Consider the following 27,865-nt stretch of genomic DNA (forward strand, 5'->3'; position numbering starts at 1 on the left):
ACATAGTAATGATATATTACAGAATTATATACCAGATATATGTATTTTTTAAATATATACTGATTTTAGAGAGAGAGGAAGGGGGAAAGAGAGAGAAAGAGAAAGAAAGAGAGAGAGAAAGAGAGAGAGAGAGAGAGAGAGAGAGAGAGAGAGAGAGAGAGAGAAAGAAACATGGATATGATATATAAACATTGACTGGCTCCTCCTGCACAACCTCTACTGAGGATCCAGCCCGCAACCCAGGCATATGTCCTGACCGAAAATCAAACCTGGGGCCTTTTGGAAGATGGACTACGCTCAACTGAGCCACACCAACCAGGTCTGAAACCTGTATAATTTTATTAACCAATGTCACCCCAATAAATTCAATTTAAAAAGAAAAAAGAAAAAAGAAAAAGAAAAAAAAAAAGCCCTAGCCAGTGAACTCAATGGTTAGAGCATTGGCCCACATACCAAGGGTCACGGGTTCAATTCCTGATCAAGGTCATGTACCTGGGTTGCAGGTTTGATGCACGGTTCCTTCCAGGCACATTGACGTTTCTCCCTCCCTCCATCCCCATTCCCTATCTTCCTTCCTTCTACTCTCTCTAAAAAAAAAAAAAATCAATGAAAAACATATCCTCCAGTGAGGATTAACACCGCCCCCCAAAAAAATAAGAAAATACATAGTGCTCTAACCAAAATAAAGTAGAAACAAAAGTAATTTAAAATGTTTTTTCAATATGTAAAATCCTTGTAAATAAACACCTACATAAAGAATCTATACGACCGTATGTGCCAACAGCAAAGCAAAATGATTAAAAAGTGTATTGGATACTCATATATTATTGCATTCAAATTAGACATGATTCTTAATTCCTGACAGGAATAAGGCAGAGGTGGAAGATATATAATTATATTCATTTTTATTTTCAAATTGCTAATGTATTACCTATAAAAATATTAAAAACAAAAAAGTCACATATTTGATAACCAGAAAATTCTGAAAAGATACCATCAGTAACACTGGATCAGATATTACAGCCAACTAACCTGTATCAATAAATATGGTCTTTAACACATGACCCATCTTCATTTTCTGATTCATCTAAGTATTATGTAGAGTGTTTTGCCCCCAAAGAAAGGGAAAAGCAATGTGGAGGCTGTCGTAGAAAATGTGTAGGTAAAGAGAATTTAATGAATCAGCTCTTACAAAATGAAGGCATAAAAAGTAAAATATCCAAGTGGTATTTTTGTAGCTCATTCTCAGAAGTGCTAAGCCTTTCCTTGTTCTTATGTTGATACTAGAGGCCCTATGCACAAAATTCGTGCAAGAGCAGGCCCTCGCAGCCCCGGCTTCATCTGGCAGGTCATCCAGAAGGATGTCTGGACGGTCGTTCCGCTGTTTGGCCGTGCGGTCAATTTCCATATTATGCTCTTATTATTACAGATTTCAGTCTTACTTGTTCAAATTGGCTAACCAGCAAATCAAGATTCTTCTAGATAGTTTAACACATAAAACCAGGAAAGTAAGCAGTGCTAGAAGCTGAGTATTTAGCAAACATAACAGGTTTTCCCAGAAGAGCACATTAAAGCCAAAGAACCAGTATTTCCCAAAAAAATCTATTACTGTGTGTTTCTATCTGCATGAACAAATGGAGATACAAAGAATAGGGTTAAAACAAGATAGCTTTGGTAAGAATTAATATTTAAATGACTCGCTCAGTATCTTGCCATCAGAAATCCCTGGCTGAGGCCAGAGACAGCCTCATGGCCTTGAAATCTAAACAACACAGAAACATAAGCCTTCACCAAGCTCCTATTAGTTATTTGAGATCCACTATTCACATAGTAAAACTAAAATATCAACTACATAATGATTTTTAGTAAGTAAAATTTGATTTGGATGAACAGAAGTTAAAATCAGTAATATACTAAATACATACAATTTTTTCACTGAACAATAATTCCAGTTAGTTATGTCATTACCACCATATCAAGCTTCCCAAGAGCATTTTAACCATGTATAAACCCACTACAAAAATCATCATGGCTATGCCTTACCTACAGAATAAATTTCCAATCACTTGCCTACCCCACAAAATCTCCAAAAGCCTCCCCTCTCATCTTGTTCCCATACAATCTTACTGATCCAGCCAATTTTATCAAGAGGCTTTAAAATTCTACCTCCTTGTCTTTGCTCTCCCTTCCTAAACTTCAAAGTTTAGCTCAACTCTCTTCTCTACAGACATTTCCACGTAAGACAAAAAAAAAGGAAGAAATGCTTCTCCACTCTGATTAAAACTTTGCCTATTGCAAGGCATACACATTTCACACTTACTACCTTGCATTGTTATCTTTACACTAGAGGCCCGATGCATGAAATTCATGCAAGGGGCTCGACCCTCGCAGCCCCGGCTTCGTCCAGAATGTCATCTGGATGGTTGTTCTGCTGTTCAGTCTAATTTACATATTAGCTCTTTATTAAATAGGATAACTCTTGTCTCTATCACACTGTAAACTTCTGAGAAGGAAAATTGCAGAAGGAAATACATATGAGGCATTATTTTCAAAGACTCTAACAATCCTATGAGGTTGGTATTATTAGTCTCATTTTACAAATTCAAAAACTAGATAAGAAAGATTATATACCTTGCCCAAAAATCACAAATAAGAAGTGACAGAGTTAGGAGTCAAAATGAAGTAAGTCTATCTGATTCTGATGACATGCAAGATTCTGTCTCTCAGCGCACACACACACACACACACACACACACACACTCACACTCACACACACACCAAAACTGTTATATAGCTCTACAGTAGCATAAGTTCGTTCGCTTATTTTTCTTTTTTTTTTTTTAGGTTAATCCTCACTGGAGGATATTTTTCCATTGATTTTTTGGAGAGGAAGAGACAGAGAGAGAGAAACATGGATGTGAGAGAGACATATCGATTGGTGGTTGCCTCCCACACATGCCCCGACCAAGACTTGGGGTGGAGCCTGCAACCAAGGTAAGTGCCCTTGACTTTGGAATTGAACCCAAGACCCTTCAGTCTGTGGGCCAACACTTTAAATACTGAGCCAAACAGGTTAGGGTTTATATCACCCTTGTAGCAACCCTTAAAAGTGATGGAATAGCCCAGCCAGTTTGGCTCGGTGGATAGAGCGTCGGCCTGCAGACAAAGGGTCGTGAGTTCGATTTTGGTCAAAGGCATGTACCTTGGCTGCAGGCTCTTCCCAGCCAGGCCCTGGTCAGGGTTCATACAGGAGGCAACCATCGATGTGTTTCTCTCACATTGATGTTTCTCTCTGTCTTTCCCTCTCTTTTCCACTCTCCCTAAAAATCAATGGAAAAATATCATCAGTGAGGATTAACCAAAAATTTTTTAAAAAGTGATGTAATAGTTATAGTTACTACCTTTCTTTGGGAAGCACTGTTTTCATATTCCCTTCCTCTGGTTCGATTGGGGAACTATTTCCTTACGTCATATAGTCCTCGTAGAAAATGTCAATCATGGTGCCCAGATTCACAGAGACCCAGGTTAGGCAATCAGAATAGTGACTGTTTCTATCGCAGGGCCCTGATATACTAGTAAGTCAGGCCTTTTTCATGATGTTATCTCTGAACAATTCTTTCTACCTCTTCCAGGCTATATCCACTTTTCTCAACTCAATAGAAGACACACTTGATAAAAGTCCAATGATTGCAAAAGGAATAGTTGGCACAAGGATAACAATCCAGAAATACACTTGATTCCTCATTTTACTAAAATTTATATCAAACAAAATAAAATTCAGAGAACAGAATGCTTTCAGTTTAGAAAGTACCTAGATAACAACACACCATTCTCTTTCTAATAAAATATGCTGAAATTTATTTAGCAAATAGCTACAGCAAGTGAAAAATTAAGAGCTCTAAATTTCATCTTCTATTTTATAAGTGTTACTGGCTTGGCCCAACGAGGAAAGGGAAAACAATTTACACATTATAAAAAACAAAGATGCAATCTGAAGTTTATGTTAAGAAAGTCAAAATTGAGATCCATTTCAGGTATTGTTCATTTGAAGACTTTTGGCAAATCAATGACTATGTTAACCAACATTCAGATTAGGGAAGAAATATATAAATGTGATAGACTAAGATGAATAACAGACTGATTTTTGATTTTCATCATGTTGGCATAATGTACCTCCTAACCATTTTAATTACTGAGAAAATAATTGGAAGTTTACAGCATAATATATTTCTATATTTTCTTACAAGCAGCTTACAAAACATCAGTATTACAAAAGTGAAACAAATGAGCACCATCTCATGGGCATTTGATGTAATAATATATAGAACCAACCTCTGCAACAGCTTTTAAAAGCCAGATTATTTAGTAAAGGATTGATTATAAAACTTGGTTTTACAATTTCAAATTTTAGACATGTATATCAAAAAGCTAGCAAAAGGTTTAAATAAACATAACATTTAAGTCAGTATTCAAATAACTTCACCCAGTCGCCTAATGGATAAGGCATTGGCCTCCCAAATAACTTCAACAAGTATCAAGGTAAGAGCTAAAACATTGTCAATGGCAAGTATAAAATAAACACTGTAGAAGGGTTAAATAGAGGCAAAGTCTCAAACTGAGGAGAAAAATAAAATACATCAGTATTTAACAAGATAAACCAGTAGTTAGAAAAGGTTGGCAATTCTTAAAGTAACACATAAATTGACCCTTTCTTGTAGTAACTAACAGATTTTCTATTAAAAATAAAAGCCATAAGAAATGAAAAAAAAAGTTTCACATTTGTTCTAAAGTTGTGCATTTAAAACTAAAAGGCATTTCCCATTCCAAGAAAAACAAGTACTTTAAGACTAAAGCAAGTCTTTGCTAGTTTCTCTGCCTCCTTGTGTAAAATAAAAGTTCATTTTCTAAAAGCAATCAGGTGGCTTATACTAACTTGACTACCTGATACCAAACAATGCAGTTATTTCCTACCTGAAATTTCATCCAATGGCAATATACCCTCTGAAATGCTTCAGTGTCACATTCTCTCTGGGTTCAGATTACATAGACTCACTTTCTGTAAGTTAATAGTTTGATCAAGTATCTTCTTATAGTGTTAGAAGGAATGGCAAACTTAGAGGACAAAAACTGTAATTTTAAAAAATGTATCAACTAATCTTTTTGTTCTACATTAATATTTCAAAAGAAGCAAATTGTATAAAATCAATACATTTTGTAATGTAGAGATAAAACCTCTAATATAACTTTGTGGTGAAACCTAAGTAAAAAGATGTCTAATGAAAATTTGTGTGAATTTTTGCCAAGTAAGCTATTACACAATTCCCTTTAAGAAACCAACTCATTATTATGAAAAATGGAAAACAAGGATGAAGTATCAAGCATTTACCCTGTCTTTTCAAATTCTTGATTTTATGAAGTTCTAAAAAAATAAAGTTTCACCCACCAAAAAAAGTTGTTCATATTAGAAAATCCCAATTAATGAATGCAGAAAATGAGAAATTTAAAACATCACTGTTTGGAACTCCTGATAAAATGGATTTAAGTAATGATTATTAATGACTGCTAACACCATTTGTTAAAGGGTAAAAGTTTCAAGGAAGCTTGAAAATACCCAAATCAAGCTAATAATGCCTAAGCCCACTGGATTAGTAATCTCACACCCAGGTCCTAAGATCACAGAGAGAAACACACTAGATTTATGTGCTTTCTTTTGGGATGCAGTAGTAAGTACATAGCCTGCCTAAAATGAATTCACACGAGAAAAAAAAAAATTGGTCATAATCTAATCAAGCTTTGATCAATTTATAAAAACAAATCCAGACAGTGAAAAAATCCTACAGAAAAAAAAATGACTCAGCCCTGGCTAGTTTGACTCAGTGGATAGAGCATCAGCCTGCGGACTGAAGGGTCCCGGGTTCGATTTCAGTCAAGGGCACATTCCTAGGTTTCAGGCTCAATCCCCAGTAGGGGGTGTGTAGGAGGTAGCCAATCAATGATTCTCTTTCATCATTGATGTTTCTATCTCTCTCTCCCTGTCCCTTCCAATCTGAAATCAATAAATTTTTTTTAAATGACTCAATCCTATAGAAAAAAAAGTAGATGGCAAGAAAAAAGGGAGGAGAAAGGAACCTAGACACTGAAAAAGATTTAAGAGACACATACACCAAATGAACTGCCTACACATTATTTGATTCATGATTCAAATAACCCAACTATACTTAAAACTAAACAAAAAATTAATAGACAATGAGAGAATTTTGAACATTGATTATTCAATAAAATTTAGAAATTACTATGAATTGTTTTTAAGAATGATAAAGGTACTGTGGTTTGATTTTTTTAAGTCTATCTTTTAAAGATACAACATGACATATTTACAAATTAAAAGAAGGGAAAATATATACTGAGTTAGATATGGTTACACATTATATTAAGACGTATAAATACTAAAAGTTGATAATGAAATCAATTAAAGACCTTACATTTTCTATCAGTTTTTAAGTTAAATAAAAAGGATTGTGCTTCCCTAGCCTGGCTCAGTGGTTGAGTGTCACCAATGAACCAGGATGTCATGCATGATTCAATTCGTGGTCAAGGCACATGCCCGGGTTACAGGCTCAATCCCCAGTGTAGGGCATGCAGGAGGCAGCCAATCAATGACTCTCATCATGGATGTTTCTCTCTCGCCCTCTCTCTCTGTTCCTCTCTTGAAATCAATAAAAATATGTTTAGAAAGCATTGTGCTTGCTTAACTTAAATAATGAAATTTAAACTTATACATTATTTCATACAATCCTCCAAAAGAGAATTTAAAACTTCATTAGCCAAAGTAAGAGCACTAACTACACTTATCCTGCCCACCTAGAAATCTGACAGCTTCAATCAATCTTCAATAGCTCTATATTAAAAATTAACCAGAAGTGCTTTTAAGCATCAGCAATGAAGTTTAGACAAGTAGAATATAAAAATCATCGCAAATGAAATCTATCAATCATTAATCAAGTAACTACTATGTGCAGGATCAAATATAAGATGCACTCATTGTTAAGGGATAACATTCATGTTCCATGGGCAAAATTAACAATGAGATAGATGCAAAGCACTACAAAACAACTCACAGAACCAACAACATATACTTCATTACTTATAGTATAGCAATGGCATAAATGTTAAGTGTCTTGAGTACCAATCAACTTGAAGAAACTAAAGACAAACCATTCTTTAATCAATTTTGTGTTCTTTGCATCTATCTGAATGTAGTAAATGATCAAAAAAATATATTTGAATAAGCCTAATCATTTAAAGCACTTTATACTCACTACTTAAGTTACAGCATTATTTGTAACCAACAGCAACAAACAACTCAAATATCTAACAGTGGTGGAACTGTAATGTGTCAACTTGGGTAGGCTGAATTCTATTTCCCAGAATCCCCTTCCTGTACATACCTTGTTATGGTAATCCACATGAAAAACTTTTGTGGGAAATATAAAGGGAGAAAGTGCGGTAGCAGCCATTTTGTAGCTCACACACATTTTCACCTAACTGATGGCTCCTCTCAATGGTGTGACATAATGGCTGGACCTACCACCGCCCCACCTTCCCCTAAATTTTCTTTCATCTTCTTACGCTTCTGGGCCAGATGTGTGTATTAAGTTTCATGACAAAGGAACCCAACTTCTGCAGGAGACATAGCATCAAGGTCAGAGGCAACCAGCAAGACCTGACATGGGTTATAGTCTGTCCTTGTGTGCCCAACTTGTACTTGTAGACTCCAGCTTATTCTTACTCTCCTCCACTTTACATCCATCTTCTCTTCCTGAATGCTTGCCTCATGAACTTTCAACCTCCACAATTAGCATGAAAACAAGAGCCTTATAGACACTGCTTAATCACCTCCTACAAGTTGATCACCTGCTAAAACAAAAAAATCAACTTTCCCCAAGGAATATAACAGGCCTCAGGGTCTACCAACATAACATTCACAAACTCTAGGATATAATCCAAAATTACTTGACATACAAGAGCCAGAAATGTGATGAATTTCAAGAAAAATAACAATAAACAAATGCCAACACCTAGATGACTCAGAGATTGGAATTATCAAAGATGTAAAGCAGCTATCATAACTAAGCTTCAGAAGGTGAAGACATGTGAAATGAATGGAAGATACAGGTTTTCAGCAGAAAAATCATAAAAGTGAAAAATATATCAAGCCTGGACAGACTCATTATTACAATGGAGATGACAGAGGAAATAATCAGTAAATAACAAAATAAATCAATATAATTATCTTAACCTTGAAGAACAGAGAGAAGTAAAATGAAGAGAGAAAAAAAGGACTAGTCTCAGGGACATATGGGACAATAACAAAAAGCCTAACATACATATTACTGGAAGCCCAGAAGAGGAGAGCAGAAAGAGACTGAGGCAGGAAAATATTTCAGTGAACTTGACAAATTTGGTTAAACACATAAATTACTTTGAGTATGGCATCATTATGAGCTCAAACTTCACTCGACTGCAAAAGCACTTGATTAGGTGATGTAGACTTCAAATTTCTCCCCTGCAATAGCAGACAGTAATTTGGACTACACAATCCTATCAGTTAAAAACTTAAGTACTCAGTCTATCGGATCTCATGCTGCTCCCCTGGATGTCACCTTGGAGGTCAGGATGGGCTGCGCCAGCGAGAGGATCAACATGCCTTTGGCTAGAGATTTACTACATCCATCCTTAGAAGAGGAGAAGAAAAAACATTAAAAAAAACAGCTAGCTCAAAGTCCAAATTCTTATTTTATGGATGTAAAATGTCCAGATTGCTACAAGATCACCACCGTTTTCAGCTATGCTCAGACAGTGGTTCTTTGCATAGATTGTTCAAGTGTTGTGCCAGTGGACAGAAGGAAAGGCCAGATTCACAGAAGGGTGTTCATTTAGAAGAAAGCAACACTAATGACCCACACAGCTTCCTGAATTTGGGTTACTGGTATATCACAAAAGCCTTATCAGTTAAGTAATTCTAGTTGATCTATCAGGATAATGTAATTACATTTAATTTGTAAGTATCCAACAGTGATCTCCTATTTTGATGTCAATTTTTCAATAAAGTTTTGATTATGGGGAAAAAAACTTAAGTACTCAGATCATAGACATATTCACAAGGTATATATGGACTACTGAATACTAATCTAACATATATGTCATAAAAATAAGAAAAGGAAATTAAGTGAGGTAAAGAGATAACATACAGCAATTAGAAGTTCTAGTCTAAAGTCAGTTTTAATGTCAAAACAGAGTAGAAGGAGAAATACACAAATATATGTAAATCCAAATGTAAGGTAGGATTCATTAGTTTGCTGAAGTTCAGTTATAACTGTCCATTTTTCTTACAAGGACATTAAAGTGTTGTTTATAAATATAGGTTCAAAATTCACGATATCTCTGTTTTAAAAATGGATTAGAAAATTCTGTTCCGGTATTTTTCTAATGTTTTTCAAAGTATAAACAATTTTATAAGTGACACCTGCTTTTCAGCAACAAAGTCAGAAAATAATGTAAATGTTTACAACCATTCATTTTCACAGGACAAATTTCATTTAAAGTTACTTTCTCACTAATAGCTAAATGCTACCTTTAAACATCAAAGGACAGATTGTGTTTACATTTATAAAAATACTGTTACTTAGAAAAGATAAATTCAGATCTTTCTATAGTAGAAAAACTATCTAATTCATCTTTAAATTTAATCTATCACTATATAAATAGTGACCTTTGGGTATTACTAGATTTTTTTATAATCACTTATCTCATCACAAAATATTGTCAAAAGTTTATTTTTTAAAATAATATTATCTTTAAATCAACTAACCCAGGCACAAGTAAGCACTTCACAATAATCGGAAAGGAAACACCTAGGTGAGGTTTCTGTTATCAACCCCTTTAGTCTTCCTCAGGATGCCACAAGCTATAACTCTAACTAGACCATCTGACAGAATGAGGGCCACCACTGCAAAGCTAAATTTTTTCTTACTAAGAAAATAAATATAAATTCTAATACTTTCTTCATGTACTTTAATGAGCCATGTTAAGCATCCCACTTTGGAGACTATGGCTGCTACCATATTTTATTACAAAATTATTATTACCAAGTTTGAAGTTACAGTCCAAGCTTTACCAAACCTTAGTCTTCCAAGGGGAAATTATACAGATGGCTTGGATATCTTTTTCAAAATCAAGGATAAGGCTAAATTGTATATATGTTTATGTAAAAGTAGGATAGCATTTATATAAACTTTTTCTGAATAACAGTGTATCTCTTTTTTTTTTAATATATTTTATTGATTTTTTACAGAGAGGAAGGGAGAGAGATAGAGAGTTAGAAACATCGATGAGAGAGAAACATCCATCAGCTGCCTTCTGCACATCTCCTACTGGGGATGTGCCCGCAACCGAGGTACATGCCCTTGACCGGAATCGAACCTGGGACCCTTCAGTCCGCAGGCCGACGCTCTATCCACTGAGCCAAACCAGTTTCGGCAACAGTGTATCTCTTACTGACAGGATTTCATGTAATGTTAACAACTCTGAAAAGTAGACATTAATATCTACTTTTTTTCATTTTAGAGATAGAAAAAAGTACTCTTCCTACTTTTATTTGCCCTTTCTTATTTTCAGTATTTTTCCCATATACTTTCTAATAAGAAATGCAGAATTCCCTGGTTCTTTAAAAAGATCACTAAATATAGTTCTGGCCAGTGTGGTTCAGTTCATTGGGCCATAGTCTTATGCACCAAAAGGTTGCCGATTCAATTCTGGTCATGGCACATACCTAGGCTGTAGATTTGAGCTCCAGTGGGGATCTGTACAGCAGGGAACTAATCAATGTTTCTCTCTCTCTCTTCCTCCCTCTCTCTCTCTCTCTCGTTAATAAAACATATTCCTGAATATAACTTTCCCTTAATGACAGATTCATTCATTAGTCATATCATTAGTGTTCTGCAGTGCTGTTTTCAGGTTTTTTTTTATTCTGGACCCTCCATACTATTACGTATTCTATCATTAAACGAGTGTCAAGCACTCTCAGTGAATTATTTCACATATGCTAATGAAAGAAAATTAGACAACAAAGTTCAAATGTTAAATATGAGTCAATAATAGCGACAAAGTAGATTAGTGGTTGCCAGAGACGGCAGGAAAGGAGAAACAAGAAGTAACTGTTAATGGGTATGAATAAAAACTATGATAAAATACCATTTCTCACCCATCAGACTAGCAAAAACATCAAAAGCTTGACACTATCCACTCTGAGTAAACAAGCACTCTCATATAATGCTAGTGGGAATGCAAAATGGTTCAACCCACATGAAAGTTAGTATTTTCTAATATCTAACATTTACACTTCTACCCAGCTATTCTACTTTTAGTATATAACCTGGAGATACACTTCCAACCACAAAAAAAAAAAAAAAAATGAATGACATAATTTATTACAGCTTTTTTTTTTTGGAAATTTTGCAAACTACCTAAAAGTCCAAATATATGGGATTGGTTAAATATTCAATGGCACCTATACACACACACATACACAGCTATACAGCTGTAAAAAATAATGAGGAAGATTGCCATGAGAAACTATTAATGAAAATAGTAAAGTTCCAAAGAGCATCCTCTGGGTGCCAAGACCATTCAAAGGAAAAAGTACAGGTTTATCAACAAATGGTGCTCGGAAAACTGGATATCCACATGCAAAAGAAACAATGACTATAGACCCTTACCTTACACCATATACAAAAATTAACTCAAAATGGATCAAAGATCTAAATGTCAGACCTGAAACTGTAAAACTCTTAGAAGAAAGCACAGGGCAAAAGTTTCACAAGACTGCATTTGGCAATGATTTTTTAAATATGACACCAAAAGCACAGCCAACAAAAGAAAAAAATCGACAAACTAGAGTTCATGAAAATTTTAAGCATTAAAAGACACTATCACAGAGTAAAATACACTATTAAACAGAGAAACCCACAGAATGGGACAAAATATTTAAGAATCATATATTTAATAAGGGATTAATAGCTAGAATCTATAGCGATCTCCTAAAACTCAACAACAAACAACCCAATTCAAAAATGGGCAATGGACATGAATAAACATTTCTCCAAAGAATATATAAATGGCCAACAAGCACATGAAAGGTGCTCAACATAGCTAATCATTAGGGAAATGCAAGCCAAAATCATAATGATGTATCACCTCACACCTAATAGGATGACTAGTACCAAAACAAAACAAACAATAATAAACAGAAATAAAAAGTATTGGTGAGAATGTGGAGAAATTGGAATGCTTGTGCAGTGTTGGATAGAATGGAAAACAGCAGAGCCAACTATGGAAACCAATACAGCAGCTCCTCAAAAAATTAAAACTAGAGCTATGCTACATTTATACCATGGAATACTATGCAGCTGTAAAAAAGGAGCTCTTACCCTTTCAAACAGCATGGAGGGACCTGGAAAATAGTATGCTAAGCAAAATAAGCCAGTCAGAGAAAGACAAGTATCACATGATTTCACTCATATGTGAAATCTAATGAACAAAATAAAATGAAAAACAAAATAGACCTAGAGACATAGAAGCATGAAACAGACTATCGAACCTTAGAGGGAAGGCAGGGGGTGGTTGGGAGAGATTAACTGGGAACTTATATATATATACTAGAGGCCCTATGCACGAAATTATAGCAAGAGTAGGCCTTTGCTGCCCCAGCTGCCTTGGTCCTCGCAACCCCGGCTTCGTCCGGAAGGTCGTCCAGAAGGCCGTCTGGATGTTCATTCACTGTTCGGCCGTTCCGTCAATTTGTATATTACACTTTTATTATTATAGATATATGCATAGCCCGTGGATACAGATAATAGTGTGGTGAAGTCCTGTGAGGAGCAGCTTGGGGGGCTGAGGGGGTTAATGGGGAACAAAGGAGGGCACCCGAAATAGTTTCAACAATAAAGATAAATTTAAAAAATTAAAACTGGATTCACCAGTAATTCCACTTCTGGATATATACCCAAAAGAATTGAAAACAAGGTATCGAAGAGGTATCTGTACTCCCATGTTCATACCAGCATTAGTCACAATAGCTACTAGGTGTACCGATTAATAATGCGGATTTTGTAATCAAAGAAAACACAATAATTTCAAGAGAAACATCAAAAGTGCTTTATTCAAAGTAATGTCCATCACTAGCTACACATTTCCCTCATCTTTAGGTAATTTGTGGATACCGTTCCAATAGAACTTTTCTGGTTTTGAGGCAAACCATTCAGAGACCCAATTTTCCACTTCTTTGTATGTTTTTAAGTGCTGCTCAGAAAGTGCGTGTGCTATCTATCAGAACAAGTGGTAATCTGAAGGAGCAAGGTCTGGTGAAAACAGCGGGTGGGTTAATACTTCCCAGGCAAGAGCTCTTAACGCAGCGGTTCTCAATCTGTGGGTCGCAACCCCTTTGGCAGTCGAACGACCCTTTCACAGGGGTCGCCTAAGACCATCCTGCATATCAGATATTTACATTACGATTCATAACAGTAGCAACATTACAGTTATGAAGTAGCAACGAAAATAATTTTATGGTTGGGTCACAACATGAGGAACTTTATTTAAAGGGCCAGAAGGTTGAGAACCACTGTTTTAACGTGTCTTTAACTGGTTTTGAAGTGTGTGATGGTGCATTATCATGAAGCAAAATTACTTTGCTGTGTCTTCTGGCACATTCTGGTCGTTTCACGATCAAAGCGTGGTTCAAATTGATTATTTGTTGTCGGTAGCGATCAGTATTAACGGTTTCACCTGGTTTAAGAAGTTCATAATACACCACACCTTCCTGATCCCACCAAACACAGAGCATTGTCTTCTTTCTGAAGCAATTTGGCCTTGCAGTCAATGTTGATGGTTGACCTGAATCAACCCATGATTTTGTGCATTTGGGATTCTCAAAATAAATCCACTTTTCATCGCCAGTCACAATTCGATGCAAAAAAGACTTTCTTTCGTGCCATTGACGCAACATTTTACTAATGACTTTTAGTTTTCCATTTGTCTTTCGTTCAGTTGATGTGGCACCCATTTTCCTTCCTTTAAAATCTTTCCCATTGCTTGTAAACGATAGGAAATTGTTTGCTGAGCAACGTTTAATCTTTCTACAAGTTGTTTTTGAGTTTGACACGCACCTTCATCCAACAACGCTTGTAATTGCTGGTCTTCAAACTTTTTTGATTGACCTAGACGTTGTCTTTCACATCAAAATCATCACTTTTAAAGCATTTAAACCAGTTTTCACAAGTATCTTGAGATGGAGCATGTTCACCATAAGCTTCCTGAAGTATTCGGCAACATGTTTCTTCAAAATAATGAATTAAAACTTCCCACAAATGTTTTTTTTTGGCACGAAATTCAACACTTTTAAGCATAAAAGTATCTATGAAAATATCTTCAGAAATTTTGACATATGAAGTTTTGAAGCTTGCTGTCAATACAACAAAATAGCATACATATCAAATCGCATATATGTCAACATATGTATAACTCCATCCATTGAAAAAAATCCATATTAACCACTACACCTAGTATAATGTAGAAATAACCCAAGAGTCGTATTAATAAATGAATGGATAAGCAAAATATAGTATATACAATACCATGAAAATTACTCTACTTTAAAAAGGAAATCCTGCCCTAACCGGTTTGGCTCAATGGACAGAGCGTCGGCCTGTGGACTGAAAGGTCCCAGGTTCGATTCCGGTCAAGGGCATGTACCTTGGTTGTGGGCACATCCCCAGTAGGGGGTGTGCAGGAGGCAGCTGATCGATGTTTCTCTCTCATCGATGTTTCTAACTATCTCTCTCCCTTCCTCTCTGTAAAAAATCAATAAAAATATATTAAAAAAATAAAAAGGAAATCCTGCAATATATGACAACATGAATGATGTTGAGGACATTATGCTAAGTGAAATAAGCCAATCACCAAAAGGCATATACTGTATGATTCCACTTATGCAAGATACCTAGAGTATTCAAAAATCACAGAGACAGAAAGTAGAATGATGGTTGCCAGAGCTGGAGGAAATGTGGAGTTATTCTTCAATGGGTATAGTTTCAGTTCAGAGGAAGAGTTCTAGAGACGAATGGTGGTGATGGTTACAGAATATAACTGTGCTTAATACCACTGAACTGAACACTTAAAAATAGTTAAGGCAGACCAGCCAGTGTGGCTCAGTGGTTGAGTGTCACCCACAAACCAAGAGGTCATGGTTCAATTCCAGGTCAGAGCACATGCCAGGGTTTGCAGGCTCGATCACCAGTAGGGGATGTGAAGGAGGCAGCCAATCAATGATTCTCATCTTTGATATTTCTCTCTCTCTCCCTCTTCCTTCCTCTCTTAAATCAATAAAAACATAAAAAATAGTTAAGGCGCCCTGACCGGTTTGGCTCAGTGGATAGAGCATCGGCCTGCGGACTCAAGGGTCCCGGGTTCAATTCTAGTCAATGGCATGTACCTTGGTTGCGGGCACATACCCAGGGGGGAGTGTGCAGGAGGCAGCTGATCGATGTCTCGCTCATCGATGTTTCTAACTCTCTATTCCTCTCCCTTCCTCTCTGTAGAAAATCAATAAAATATATTTTTTTAAAAAAATAGTTAAGGCAAATTTTGTTTTATGTATTTTACCATAATAAAAAAAAAGATGGGGGAAAAAGCATATGCTACCTTTTGTGCAAGAAATAGAAATTAGAAAACATACATGTACCTGCTTTGCTTAACAAAAATAAACAAATGAAAGGAAAATCAGAAAATAATGAAGCTGATTACCTATAACAGTGAGAGAAAAGATGTTCCACATGCTCAGTAAATTTTTTAATTAAATCAAGAAAGATGGCAAGGGGAAGAAACTAGAATCAAAACTAAGAATTCAACTGCAGTTCAAATTAACATCACAATCATATCTACAGAAGGAAGAAAAAGAGCTAATCAAAGTAATTTATGAACACAGTATTTGATTATACAACTGACCCTTGCACAATATGGTTTTAAACTGGGTGGGTCCACTTACATGCAGATTTTTTCAACAAATATACTGGAAAATTTTGGAGATTTGTAACAATTTTTAAAAAGTCACAAACCACGTAGCCTAGAAATATTTTTTTTAAAAGTTAGGTATGTCAAAAATACATAAAATGTATGTAGTTACTGATCTATTTTATTATTTTCTACCATGAAATATACATAAGTCTATTATTAAAAGTTAAAATATATCAAAACTTATGTACATAAACACAGATAATACTAGTATGTGGTGCCATTCACAATCTTTTGGTTTTACAAGGTGTGGACAAAGGAGAGCCATTTTTCTGGATTGGTTCCACTGTTGCTTTGTCCCTGAAGTCGGAAGTACTTTGACAGTAAGGGACTTCCTTTTAAAGTTTTTTAACATTGGACAATGCAGATGGCCACCCAGAACCTCATAAGTTCAACATCAAAGGTGTCGAAGTGATCTACTTGCCCCCAAACACATCTGTAATTCAGCCTCTAGATTAGGAGGTCAAAAGGCTCATCACACACACTACTCTATGGAAAGGATAGTCAACACTACAGAAAAGAACCCAAAGAGAAAGAATACATGAAAGTTGGAAGGATTAGACCACTGAAAATGCCATCATTGCTACAGAAAAAGCCTTGAAAGCTATGCTGGAGAAAACTATGTCCAGATGCTGTGTATGACTTCACAGGTTACAACAGAACTAATCAAGGAAATCATAAAAGAGATTGTGGATATCACAACAAAGGTAGGGAATGAGGGTTTCAAGATATGGATCTTGGGATAAAATCAGTAGCTAACAGATACCACACCAGAGGAATTAACAGAAGTCAACTTGATGGAGATGAGTGTTTTAGAACCATTGATTGCCAGGCTCAAAGAAGACGACGTAATAGAAGTGCCAGAAAACAAAATAACATTAGGTAACCTGGCGAAAGCGTTCTGATTATTCAAGACTGCTTTTGACTTCTTTTATGACGTAGACCCTTCTGTGATATGGGCACTGAAACTAAAGCAACTAATGTGAGAAGAATTGGTACCACATAGATACATTTTCAGAGAAATGAAAAAGCAAAAAAGACAGAAGTTACAATGTATTTTCATAAAATCACACCAAATGTGCCTGTCTCTCCTTCATCCCCTTCCACCTCCTCCACTTCTTCCCCATCTGCTCCCCTGAAATATCAACCCCTACTTTTCCCCCTCCTCCTCCTCTTCAACATGAAGATGATGAAGACCTTTATGATGATCCACTTCCACTTAATGAACAGTAAATAATCATCATAGTGCACAGTTAATAAACTTATATGTTGTGGATGTGTGTGAATGGCTTGGTGTGAAAATCTAGTAACTGTATGGCAAGAACTATATAAGACATTTTTGTGTAATCATCTCCATCATCATCATCATCATCATCTCCTAAGTATTCATCATGTAGAACATCATGTGCAAGACCTGCATGGAAGTGGATAGACTATCCTTACACAGGCATACAGTGAGTGATATTTAATAAAAATTTAAAATTTAGTTATCTTACTATTTTATAACTTTGCTTTCAAAGAATTACATTACTGTATAGAATGCCTTTCTCTCAAAACCGGAGAAACTGCATATCAGCCTATCAGCACAGGTAAGTGGGGGTTTTTTTTAACATAACAATGCTTGTAATACTGTATTATGAATATGATTGTATTTCTGAATGCCATAAAAATATTATAACTATTGAGAAACTAAGATGGCGGCATAGGTAAACACCGGGAAATTGCTGCCTCCCACAACAACTTCAAAAATACAACGAAAAGATAAAACGGACACCATCCAGAACTACAGGAAAGCTGGCTGAGTGGAAATTCTACAACTAGAAGGAAAGAGAAAAGCACACTGAGAGCCAGAGGAGCTGCTGAAGTAAAGTGCAGAGGTACGGAGGCTCCCGCGCGCAGAAAGGGGCTGGCACCTGAGGACTCGGCTGTCTTTTTGAATCGGGAGGGAGTCACAAGCTCCCGAATGCTCTGAACTCCAGTTCCAGGAAGTCTCTGGGGACCCAGGACTCATACAGGGAGAAACTGGACTGTCTGGCAGCAGGTAGAACTCTGAACTTGAGGGCGGCTTTCCCTCAGAGGTGCTTGCAGCAATTATCAGGACACTGAGACGCGTGGCCCCTTAGGGCAGGGCTGAGGACCAGCCATAGCTGCTTGCTCCGCCCTTTGATTCCCTGAGACCCCGCCCCACCCAGGCTGTGGCAGAGGCTTTTGCATATGAATGCCCTGGCCCTTTGCAACCTGAAAATTACCTAACAAATTGCAGCTGGGCCAGACAGACCCAGAACTTCCAAGAGGAGGCCCAAGGCCCCACAGCAGCTTGCATTGCTTCACAGCTGGGCCTCATCAGGGCACCTCCAAACTCCAAAAAAGGAAGAGGAATCTGCAGTTCTCTTAGTAGCTCCTGCTGGGTAGCCTCAGGCAGAGGCTAAATTAGCACCTCCTTAGATCCAAGAGCCAGTGTACCCAGTTGTCAGAGGGGGACCATCCAGATTACAACTCCTCAGATCCATAAGGGACACACTCAGGGCGCTCAGTGAGCACCAAAGCCCCACTGAAGCAAGTCTTGCCCCAGAAGGGTGTCTCCAGCACAGCAGTTCTTCCACTATAGGCCTTGGAGGGAAGGTAGGGGAGGGTAGGGGTAAGGGGGAAAGATCAACCAAAGGACTTATATGCAAGCATATAGGCCTAACCAATGGCCACGGACAACGGGGCGGGGGGGGGGGGGGAACATTGAGGGCATGAGCGGGGGGCAGGGGGGTAACGTGGGGATAAGGACACATATGTAATATCTTAATCAATAAAAAATATATTTGCCGAAACCGGTTTGGCTCAGTGGATAGAGCATCAGCCTGCGGACTGAAAGGTCCCAGGTTCGATTCTGGTCAAGGGCATGTACTTGGGTTGCAGGAGGCAGCTGATCGATGTTTCTCACTCATCGATGTTTCTAACTCTCTATCTCTCTCCCTTCCTCTCTGTAAAAAAATCAATAAAATATATTTAAAAAAATAAATAAATAAATAATATATTTTAAAAAAATACCCTAAAAAAAATATTATAACTATTAACTACTTAGTGTATAGGCTAGGCTACCATGATGCAACTGTATTGATTACCATAGGCTACCATAAAGCAATCACTAATATTGCTGCTGCTTCATTATCAATGCATGAATCATTATATCTGTAAATACAAAATATTCACATTACCTTTTCATTTTTCTATGTAGTGTTAGTAACACATATAACATCTACAGTATTTTGTATCATATAAAACAATATATTTTTTCACATGCCAAATCTTGAAGATGTGTATTTTTTTATATATATTGAGTTTATTGGGGTGACACTGCTTAACAAAATTTTGCAGGTTTTAGGTGCACAATTCTACAACATAAGATAATATATATTGATGTAGGTATTGACTGACATGATTAATCTTATAAACAGACAATAAACTATGGTATCGATAAAGATAGTACAGTATTGTAAATGTATTTTCTCTTCCTATGGTTTTCTTCTGTGTTTGTGTGTGTGTGTGTGTGTTAATCCTCGCCCAAGGATATTTTTCCCATTGATTTTTTAGAGAGAGTGAAAGGGAGGGGGAGAAACAGAAAGAAACATCCTTCAATGTGAGAGAAACACATAAATTGGTTGCCTCTGGCATGCACCCCAACCAGCACTGGGGATCGAGCCTGAAACCCAGGTATGTGCCATACTGGAATCAAACTCTCAACCCTCCCGTCCACAGGCCAGCACTCTAACCATGGAGCCAAACTGGTTAGGGCCTATGGTTTTCTTAATAACATTTTCTTTTATCTACCTTATTTTATTACATGTATTATATAACATATTCTTACAACATACTATATATGTATTGATAGACTGTTTATGTTACCGTTAAAGCTTCCTGTCAACAGTAGGCTATTAGTAGTGAGGTTTTTGGAGAGGCAAAAGTTTTACGCAAAGTTTCAACTGCCTGAGAAGTCACCTCCTAACCCCATGTTTTTCAAGGGTCAACTGTAAATATATATCCTCAGACTAAGGGGTTGAACTGCAAACAAATTCTGATTCATTTTGGTAGGTGGGCCTTTTGTGTGTGTGGTAGTATATGCACAGCCATTCCAAAACTATTTTAGAATTGAATGTATGACATATATATAGATACTTTTGGAAGCTAGGGTGCTCACTGTAGAGGAGACATACAAATAACAAATGGAGGAATAAGCAAGAATCCTATCAAGATAGACTAGATTTGGAGACATCAATGTGAACTCATAAATTCTAAAAGATGTGTGTGTGTGTGTGTGCGTGTGTGCGCACGCACACACACACAAACATAAACGTATACAAAATTAAATACGAATGTGTGCGTATATAAGTACACAGATATTCATATTTACACATATAGATGCATATGTTTCTTCCTCTGTCAATTGAAGGAACCCAGAAACAAAGTTACTTCCAGAATAATGAGGACACCTAGCACCCAAATCTTGGTCTCTAAGGCTATTCTCCAGGAAGGAACTTAAGTTCCTCAGAAAAGTGGCTCATTCCAGGAGAGGTATAAGATTAGCCTAGAACATTAATCATGTCATAATGCACAGAAGTTCATAAAAAGTTGAGCATCAAAATAATTAGGAACAATAATTAACAACTAGAAAAAATAGGAATCCAAGAACATATATCTAAAATAAATAAATAAACATATATACATATATATAATAATAAAAGCATAATATGCTAATTAGACCAGATAGCTGATTGACCTTCCAGACAAAGCCGCAGCAGCAGGGCTGAGGCAGAGGCTGTTAAGGGCGAGATCAGGCAGGCAGGCAGGCAGGCAGGCAGGCAGGCGAGCGAGCGAGCAGCAAGGGGCAATCAGCCAGGCAGGCGAGCAGTTAGGGGCAATCAGGAGGCAGGCAGGCGAGCAGTTAGGAGCAATCAGGCAGGCAGGCAAGTGGTTAGGGGCAATCAGGCCAGCAGGCAGGATAGCTGTTAGGAGCCAGCGGTCCCAGATTGCGAGAGGGATGTTCGAGGGGTCCCAGATTGCGAGAGGGTGCAGGCCGGGCTGAGGGATACCCCCCACCCCCGCCCTGTGCACAAATTTCGTGCACCAGGACTCTAGTAAATAAATAAAGACAGAGGATTCTTGCTATGGTAGAATGTCAAGGACTGACTGGTAAATGTGAAGTGAATGCCAGAACTTAAAAATTATCATTTTACAACTATCATTACAGAGATTTGTTTAGGTAAAAATCATCCATGGAAGCGAAATTTAGGGAGAAATTTTGCTGAGGAACAAGATAATTGCATGGTTTTAAAGCATCTCCTCACAGTTTGTTTATGAATTGCAAGGGTAAAAATAATAGCAATAAAATGGAGAAATCAGACACCTTAAGCACATAATGAAAACCAAATGAACACCGTGGGACTCCAGATTTGGTGCCCTGAGAAAAATACGTCACTTATGTAGAATTCTTATCAGAAATTCATAACCTGAACCTAATCATGGACAAATATTTTTTTTAAATGAGCAACACTCTATTAAATAATAAAAATACTGTATTATTAAATTTACCAACATCATAAAAGACACAGAAAGACTGTGGAAATATTCCAGATTAAAAGAGACTAAATAGACACAATAGGTAAATTCTGTACCTGACCCTAGAGTGGATCCTAACGGAAAGAGAAAAGTACAATAAAAATAAACGTGGAATAGGGATGGTGTATTAAAAATATTGTATCAAAGTTAAATTTGTTGAATAATTAAAGCTGTAAATTGTATTTTGGTTATGTAAGAGATATCTCTTGTCTTAAGAAATATACACTATGACATTTAGGAGTATGTTCAACTTTAAAATGTCAGAAAAAAAACTGCATACGTGTATAGAGAAGCAAGCAATGATAAAACAAATGGGATAGATTGTTAACAGATGAATCTATTAGTAAAACAATAATATGGAGATGTCTTGCAACTTTTTAAAAATATATTTTTATTGATTTCAGAGAGGAAGGGAAAGGGAGAGACAGAAACATCAATGATGACAGAGAATCACTGATTGGCTGCCTCCTGCATGCAGAGCCCGCAGTGCCCTCGACCAGAATCAAAGCCCAGAACCCTTCAGTCCACAAGTCGGCGCTCTAGCCATTGAGCCAAACCAGCTAGGGCTGTTCTTGCAACTTTTAAGTTTGCAATTATTAACAAAGTTTTTTTAAAAAGTCTAAGTGATAAGAAAGCATTATCTTAGAATTAAATGTTATCTCTTTCTCAGTGGTGCATAAAATAATGATGCATTTTATAACTAATAGCATCTTAGTGTCAGTGAAAAATAGTAAGTGAATAGGTAAAAAACAATTCAGTTAGTTTTCCTCATGCAAGTAACAAGCTTTTAGGGAAAAACACAGAAGACCCACCATGTACACTAAATTAAGACTACTTAGAAGTACAGGAGATTGATATTACCAATCTGGTCTTCAAGCAATTGGAACTGTAAGTATTCATTGTTCCTTAAGTCTCATTCTATAATTTGTGTGCTTAATTACAACTGTAAAAGTTTCCTTACCTACTGCAAGGAAACCAATGTACAGCCATTTATAATATTTAATATATTTTAAATGGGCTTTAAATGTTCAAAAAATAAAATCCCCCTTGAAAACTAGGCTTAGAGAGAACTGAAAACTCTTAGATTGGTTAATTAATAAGTTACCATCCAATATTAAATGCAGATAAAGGACAAACTAAAGAAAAGGAGAAAAATGCAAAATTATATTAAATCTGAGATTCAAACACAGTAAGTAGTACAAACACAATTCAACTGTCAGAGAAATGCCCATAAAAATGCTAGGATTACCAGAGACTGCATCTTACAATGTTTTGACAAAAAGAAAAGCCCACAGAATTAAAAACACGGGTTTCTTTAGTAATTTCCATAATCTTTACCACTGCATTTCTACCTCTGGAAGGAGCTAAGGTAACGTCACTAAGATGGGTCAAATAAACGACTACAGAGGATAGATAATGAACAAAGAAGCCACAGAATGTAGGGCAATGCTTATCAGTATAGCCAAGTGAATCAGGAAACTATGAATGTAATGGAAGAAACTTAGGCAATTCACTGAACTGGGAAAACAATTTTAAAACCCACATTGCGACCTGTGTATTTACACAAATGGCAGGTGCATAATGGAAATGGGAGGGGGGAAAAAACTGTGTACTAATTTCCTAGGAATTATCCAGTCTGATGATTTTTCTACTTTCTTTAAAATTTTCCATTCCAACTAGCAGCTACCAAATGTGAATTCAGTGAATATCCTTTTATTAATGCATTCATACTGAACTATCAAATGTAGAAAAAGAACTGAACTAATATTGTCACATACAGTACCTTCAAGTAAGTCACAAATTATTCACCATAAGCTGGTCCAACACTGTCACATGTTTCCTCTAAATTTCTAAGATGTCAAAAATTGAAATCTGCGATAATGTAAAAATATTCCTCTCTACTTTGTATTTTTATTAGTATAAAAATTATTATTGGTAAAAAGAAAATGATACATAGAGACAAGTATAATGGGGGTTGCCCGGGGCTGGGGGTAAGTGGAGAATGTAGTCATTATTTAATGGACACGAAGATTCAATTTTACAAGATGAAAACCGTTCTGGTAATGACAGTTGTACAACAATATGAGTGTACTTAATACCACTGGTATACTTAAAAATGGTTAAGGTGGTTATATATACTTTACCAAAATAAAAAATAAAAATGAGGGGGAAAAGAAAATGATCATTGATAACCCAACAACAAGAGGTAAAAGAAATCCTATAGAAATTAGACTAAAGAACCCAAAACCTAACAATCTACAGATACTCGGCAAATAGATAAATTTTACTACCTAATTCAATAGTTCTCAAGAGCATCAGTGTGTTACCAAAATAGTATAACAAATGTTCAAGCTACTAAGGTAAATTCTTTCAAATGTGGTTAAACTATTTGTTTTTAAGTCTGGTGTTCGAAGAAGGTTTAGGTGCCTTTCAGGGCATTGAGAAGACTGCAAGGGAAGGAATGGAGGTTAGGTATCTGCTCTGCTGAGGAGCAAGAGGGCTGGCCACAGCTGGCCTCTATTAAACTCAGGCAAGCAGCAGGTTTGGAATCAAGCCAGCAGTGGATACAACAGAGTGACTGGGAAGGAAGCCCTGGCCTAGGGCACCCTTGTCCCCAGATGTTTGGCACCAGCTGAATTACGATTTTTCAACTCCCAAATGATTTCTCAGTCTAAAATGAACCAATTCAAATGGAAAGAAGACTATATACCCACAAGGGCTTAAATGATGGATTCTATTACTTCTAAGAAACTATAAATTAGTTTTAAAAATCCACCAATTCACCCAAATTTCTTTTAATCATCAACATTACCAAATAACCTAACAACATCTACTCATATACTTTGAAATATTTATTCCTCTTATGGAAATTTCAATGCACAAAATGCCAACAGAACCATTTTAAGAGCAAAAAATTACTCAGAAATAATTCATCTGCTCATACGTTGAAAACTACAAAACAGTGATGAAAGAAATTAAGGAAGACCTAAATAAATGGAAAGACATTCTATATTCATGGACTGTAAAACTCAATATTCTCCCAAAGTGATCAACAGATTCAACATCTCCCCATTAAAATTCCACCCTGATGTTTTTTTTACAAAATTGATGAGATGACCCTGCAATTCACATGAAAATGCAAAGGACCTAGAAAAACAATTTTGAAAAAGAACACAGAGAACATACATCCCTATCTCAAAACTTACTACAAAGCTACAGTAATCAAGACGGTTTGGTAATGGTATAAGAATAGACTTATAAATCAATGGGAAAAAATTGACAGTCCAGATAAATCCTTACACTTATGGTCAACTGATTTCAGACAAAGGTGCTCAGGATAATTCAATGGGAAACAATACCCTCTGCAACAAATAGCAATGAGACAATTGGATATCCACATACAGAATGATGAATGTAGACCCTTATCGAAGCATTCTTTCACAGAATACAAAAGTGAACTCAAAATGGATCATAGGCCTAAATGTAAGAGCTAAAACTATGAAATATAAAACATCTTGAACAAAGGGTGTAAATGTTCTAAAATTAGATTGTGGTAATGTCTCCACAACTCTATAAACTTACTAAAAATCCCTGAATTGTATACTTAAAACAAGTTATACTATGTGAACTTTACCTCAATAAAGATGTTTACAAACAAGTCACTTGTAAAAAAAATCACACTGGCTGCTAAATAAATTCCCAGAACTACATAGTATATTATAGAACCAATAAGGCTAATATTAGTTATATAGAAACAGAAAAGTTATAAGGTTAGACTATGATGATTGCAGCTACCTAATTTATAAATATCACTAGTGCCCTGGTGCACAGATTCGTGCACACTTCAAGGAAATTAATTAGAAGGTGGCTGGTGGGGCTGGACTGGGCAAGGTGAGAAGGGCCGGACACACCCTGAGCCAACTTCCTACGGTCCCTCCCTGGCCAGCCACACCTGGGGCGGAGCCGCAGCTTGAAGGGCATCTGCAGAGTGAGCAGGTCTCTCTGGCAGGTAGGGTCCCTCAGCCTGGCCTGCGGGAATCAGGCCGAAAACGGCTCTCCAACATCCCCCGAAGGGTCCTGAATTGTGAGAGGGTGGTTCTTGGGTGACGCACCCCAAAACTGGGCTCCCTCCTGCCTGGTTCTGGGGTGCATAACCCAAGAACCGCTGCTGCCAAGTCACCACACCTCAGCAGCTCCTGCACTGAGCATCTGCCCCCTGGTGGTCATTGCACATCATAGCTACCAGTTGGACGGTTGCTTAGCCATATATATATATACACACAAATATAAATAAATATAAATAAAACTAGAGGCCCGGTGCATGAATTCGTGCACCAGTGAGGTCCCTCTGGCCTGCGGGATCAGACTGAAACCAGCTCTCCGACATCCCCTGAGGGGTCCCGGATTGCGAGAGGGTGCAGGCCAGGCCAAGGGACCCCATCGGTGCATAATCGGGGCTGGGGAGGGACATGGGAGGTTGGCCAGCCGGGGAGGGACCACGGGAGGGCTCCAGGGTGTGTCCAGCCCATCTCGTTCAGTCCCAATCGGCCAGACCCCAGCAGCAAGGTAACCTACCAGTTGGAGCATCTGCCCCGTGGTGGTCAGTGCACATCATAGCAAGTGGCTGAGAGGCCTTAACATATCATTAGCATATTACACTTTGATTGAACAGCCGACTGGATGACCAGACACTTAGCATATTAGGCTTTTATTATATAGGACAGGATAGCAAATAGTTGTAATAGTATTTAATGTACCACACATTATTTTAAGTGGTTTACAAGTATTTACTACTTTAATCCTCACTACAATGTGGTTTCCCTATTGTACAAATGGGGAAACTAAGGCACAAAAAAGTTAAAAAAAACTTGTTCAAGATCACAGAAGGGTGTTGTGATAGCGAATATTTTCCTCTTTAAATACCTTTAAATCTATTTTATTATTATGCATTTGAAAAGACGACTAGTGGACATCATGGCTGCTTATCCAGCATCCACTGACCCTTTCATTGTCTTATCCAGATTTTTATTTTTGTATCCATCCCTCGCCATCCAGCCCAGGTATGAAAAACTGATCCTATCCTTTGGTATAGCATTTGGCCCAGTTTTGCTTAAGCCAATCAACACATTTCAATGGCCACAGTCATTTGTTCAGAGGTCCAATCAGGACTCTAGTTTGGAATGTTAGGATGAGAGGCTCTCTCCCCTAACTGCCACTGGCAACCATTCTACAACTGTGAGAGGAGCACCAACAGATTGAAGCTGACATCATAGAAAGCAGAACAGAAATGGAAAGAAACTGGTCTTGAATATTATTGTGTTACTCTAAGTCTTGCCCTACCTTTGGAATTCCAGATAAATCAGTCTATAAATCCTTTTTACTATGTTTCAAACAAGTTCAAGTTTTCTACTACTTATAACATGAAGTACAAATTGATTTGGGGCAAGTATATTTCTAGAAGGGTAACCCTTAAACTCATGGGTAACCCTTAAACTCATGATGGCACACATCAGAATAAAAACAATGAATATCTTTTCATTAAGGTTTGTATAAAAGCTTGAAAAGTGACTTTATGTCCCACATAGTACACAAAACACAGAGTTTATTCTTGTATTATTATTATTAATTACTAGAGGCCCGGTTCCCAAAATGCATGCACTTGGGGGGGGAGGGGGGGATCCTTCGGCCTGGCCTGCACCCTCTCGCAGTCCAGGAGCCCTCGGGGGATGTCCAACTGCTGCGGAGGCAGGAGAAGCTCCCGCCACTGCCGCTGCACTCGCCAGCCATGAGCCCAGCTTCTGGCTGAGCAGTGCTCCCCCCGTGGGAGCTCACTGACCACCAGGGGGCAGCTCCTGCATTGAGTGTCTGCCCCCTGGTGGTCAGTGCCAGTCATAGCGACCAGTCTTTCCGCAGTTTGGTTGATTTGCATATTAGCCCTTTTATTATATAGGACTAGAGGCCCAGTGCACGAATTGTGCACGGTGGGTCCAGCCGGCCCAGCCTCAATTGGGGCAGATTGGGGCAGGGCCTGTCGCGAGGAAGAGTCAGCGGGAGGTTAGCCGGCCATACCACCCCAACAGGGGCCTGATCAGGGCCAGGCCGACTGGGGGAAGAGGCCATGGGCAATTGACCAGCA

The 27,865-nt window shown here is 37.5% G+C and overlaps 1 protein-coding gene and 1 pseudogene across 6 annotated transcripts in view; one reads left to right on the forward strand and one right to left on the reverse strand.

The window, feature by feature from the left end:
* LRBA (LPS responsive beige-like anchor protein) overlaps positions 1 to 27,865 on the reverse strand; it is a 559,344-nt gene that overhangs the window by 523,679 nt on the left and 7,800 nt on the right. The window lies entirely within an intron of this gene.
* On the forward strand, positions 8,704 to 8,956 carry LOC118659217 (annotated as a pseudogene).

This window comes from Myotis myotis, unplaced genomic scaffold (assembly GCF_014108235.1).
Source record: "Myotis myotis isolate mMyoMyo1 unplaced genomic scaffold, mMyoMyo1.p scaffold_m19_p_6, whole genome shotgun sequence".
Classification (NCBI taxonomy): Eukaryota; Metazoa; Chordata; class Mammalia; order Chiroptera; family Vespertilionidae; genus Myotis; species Myotis myotis.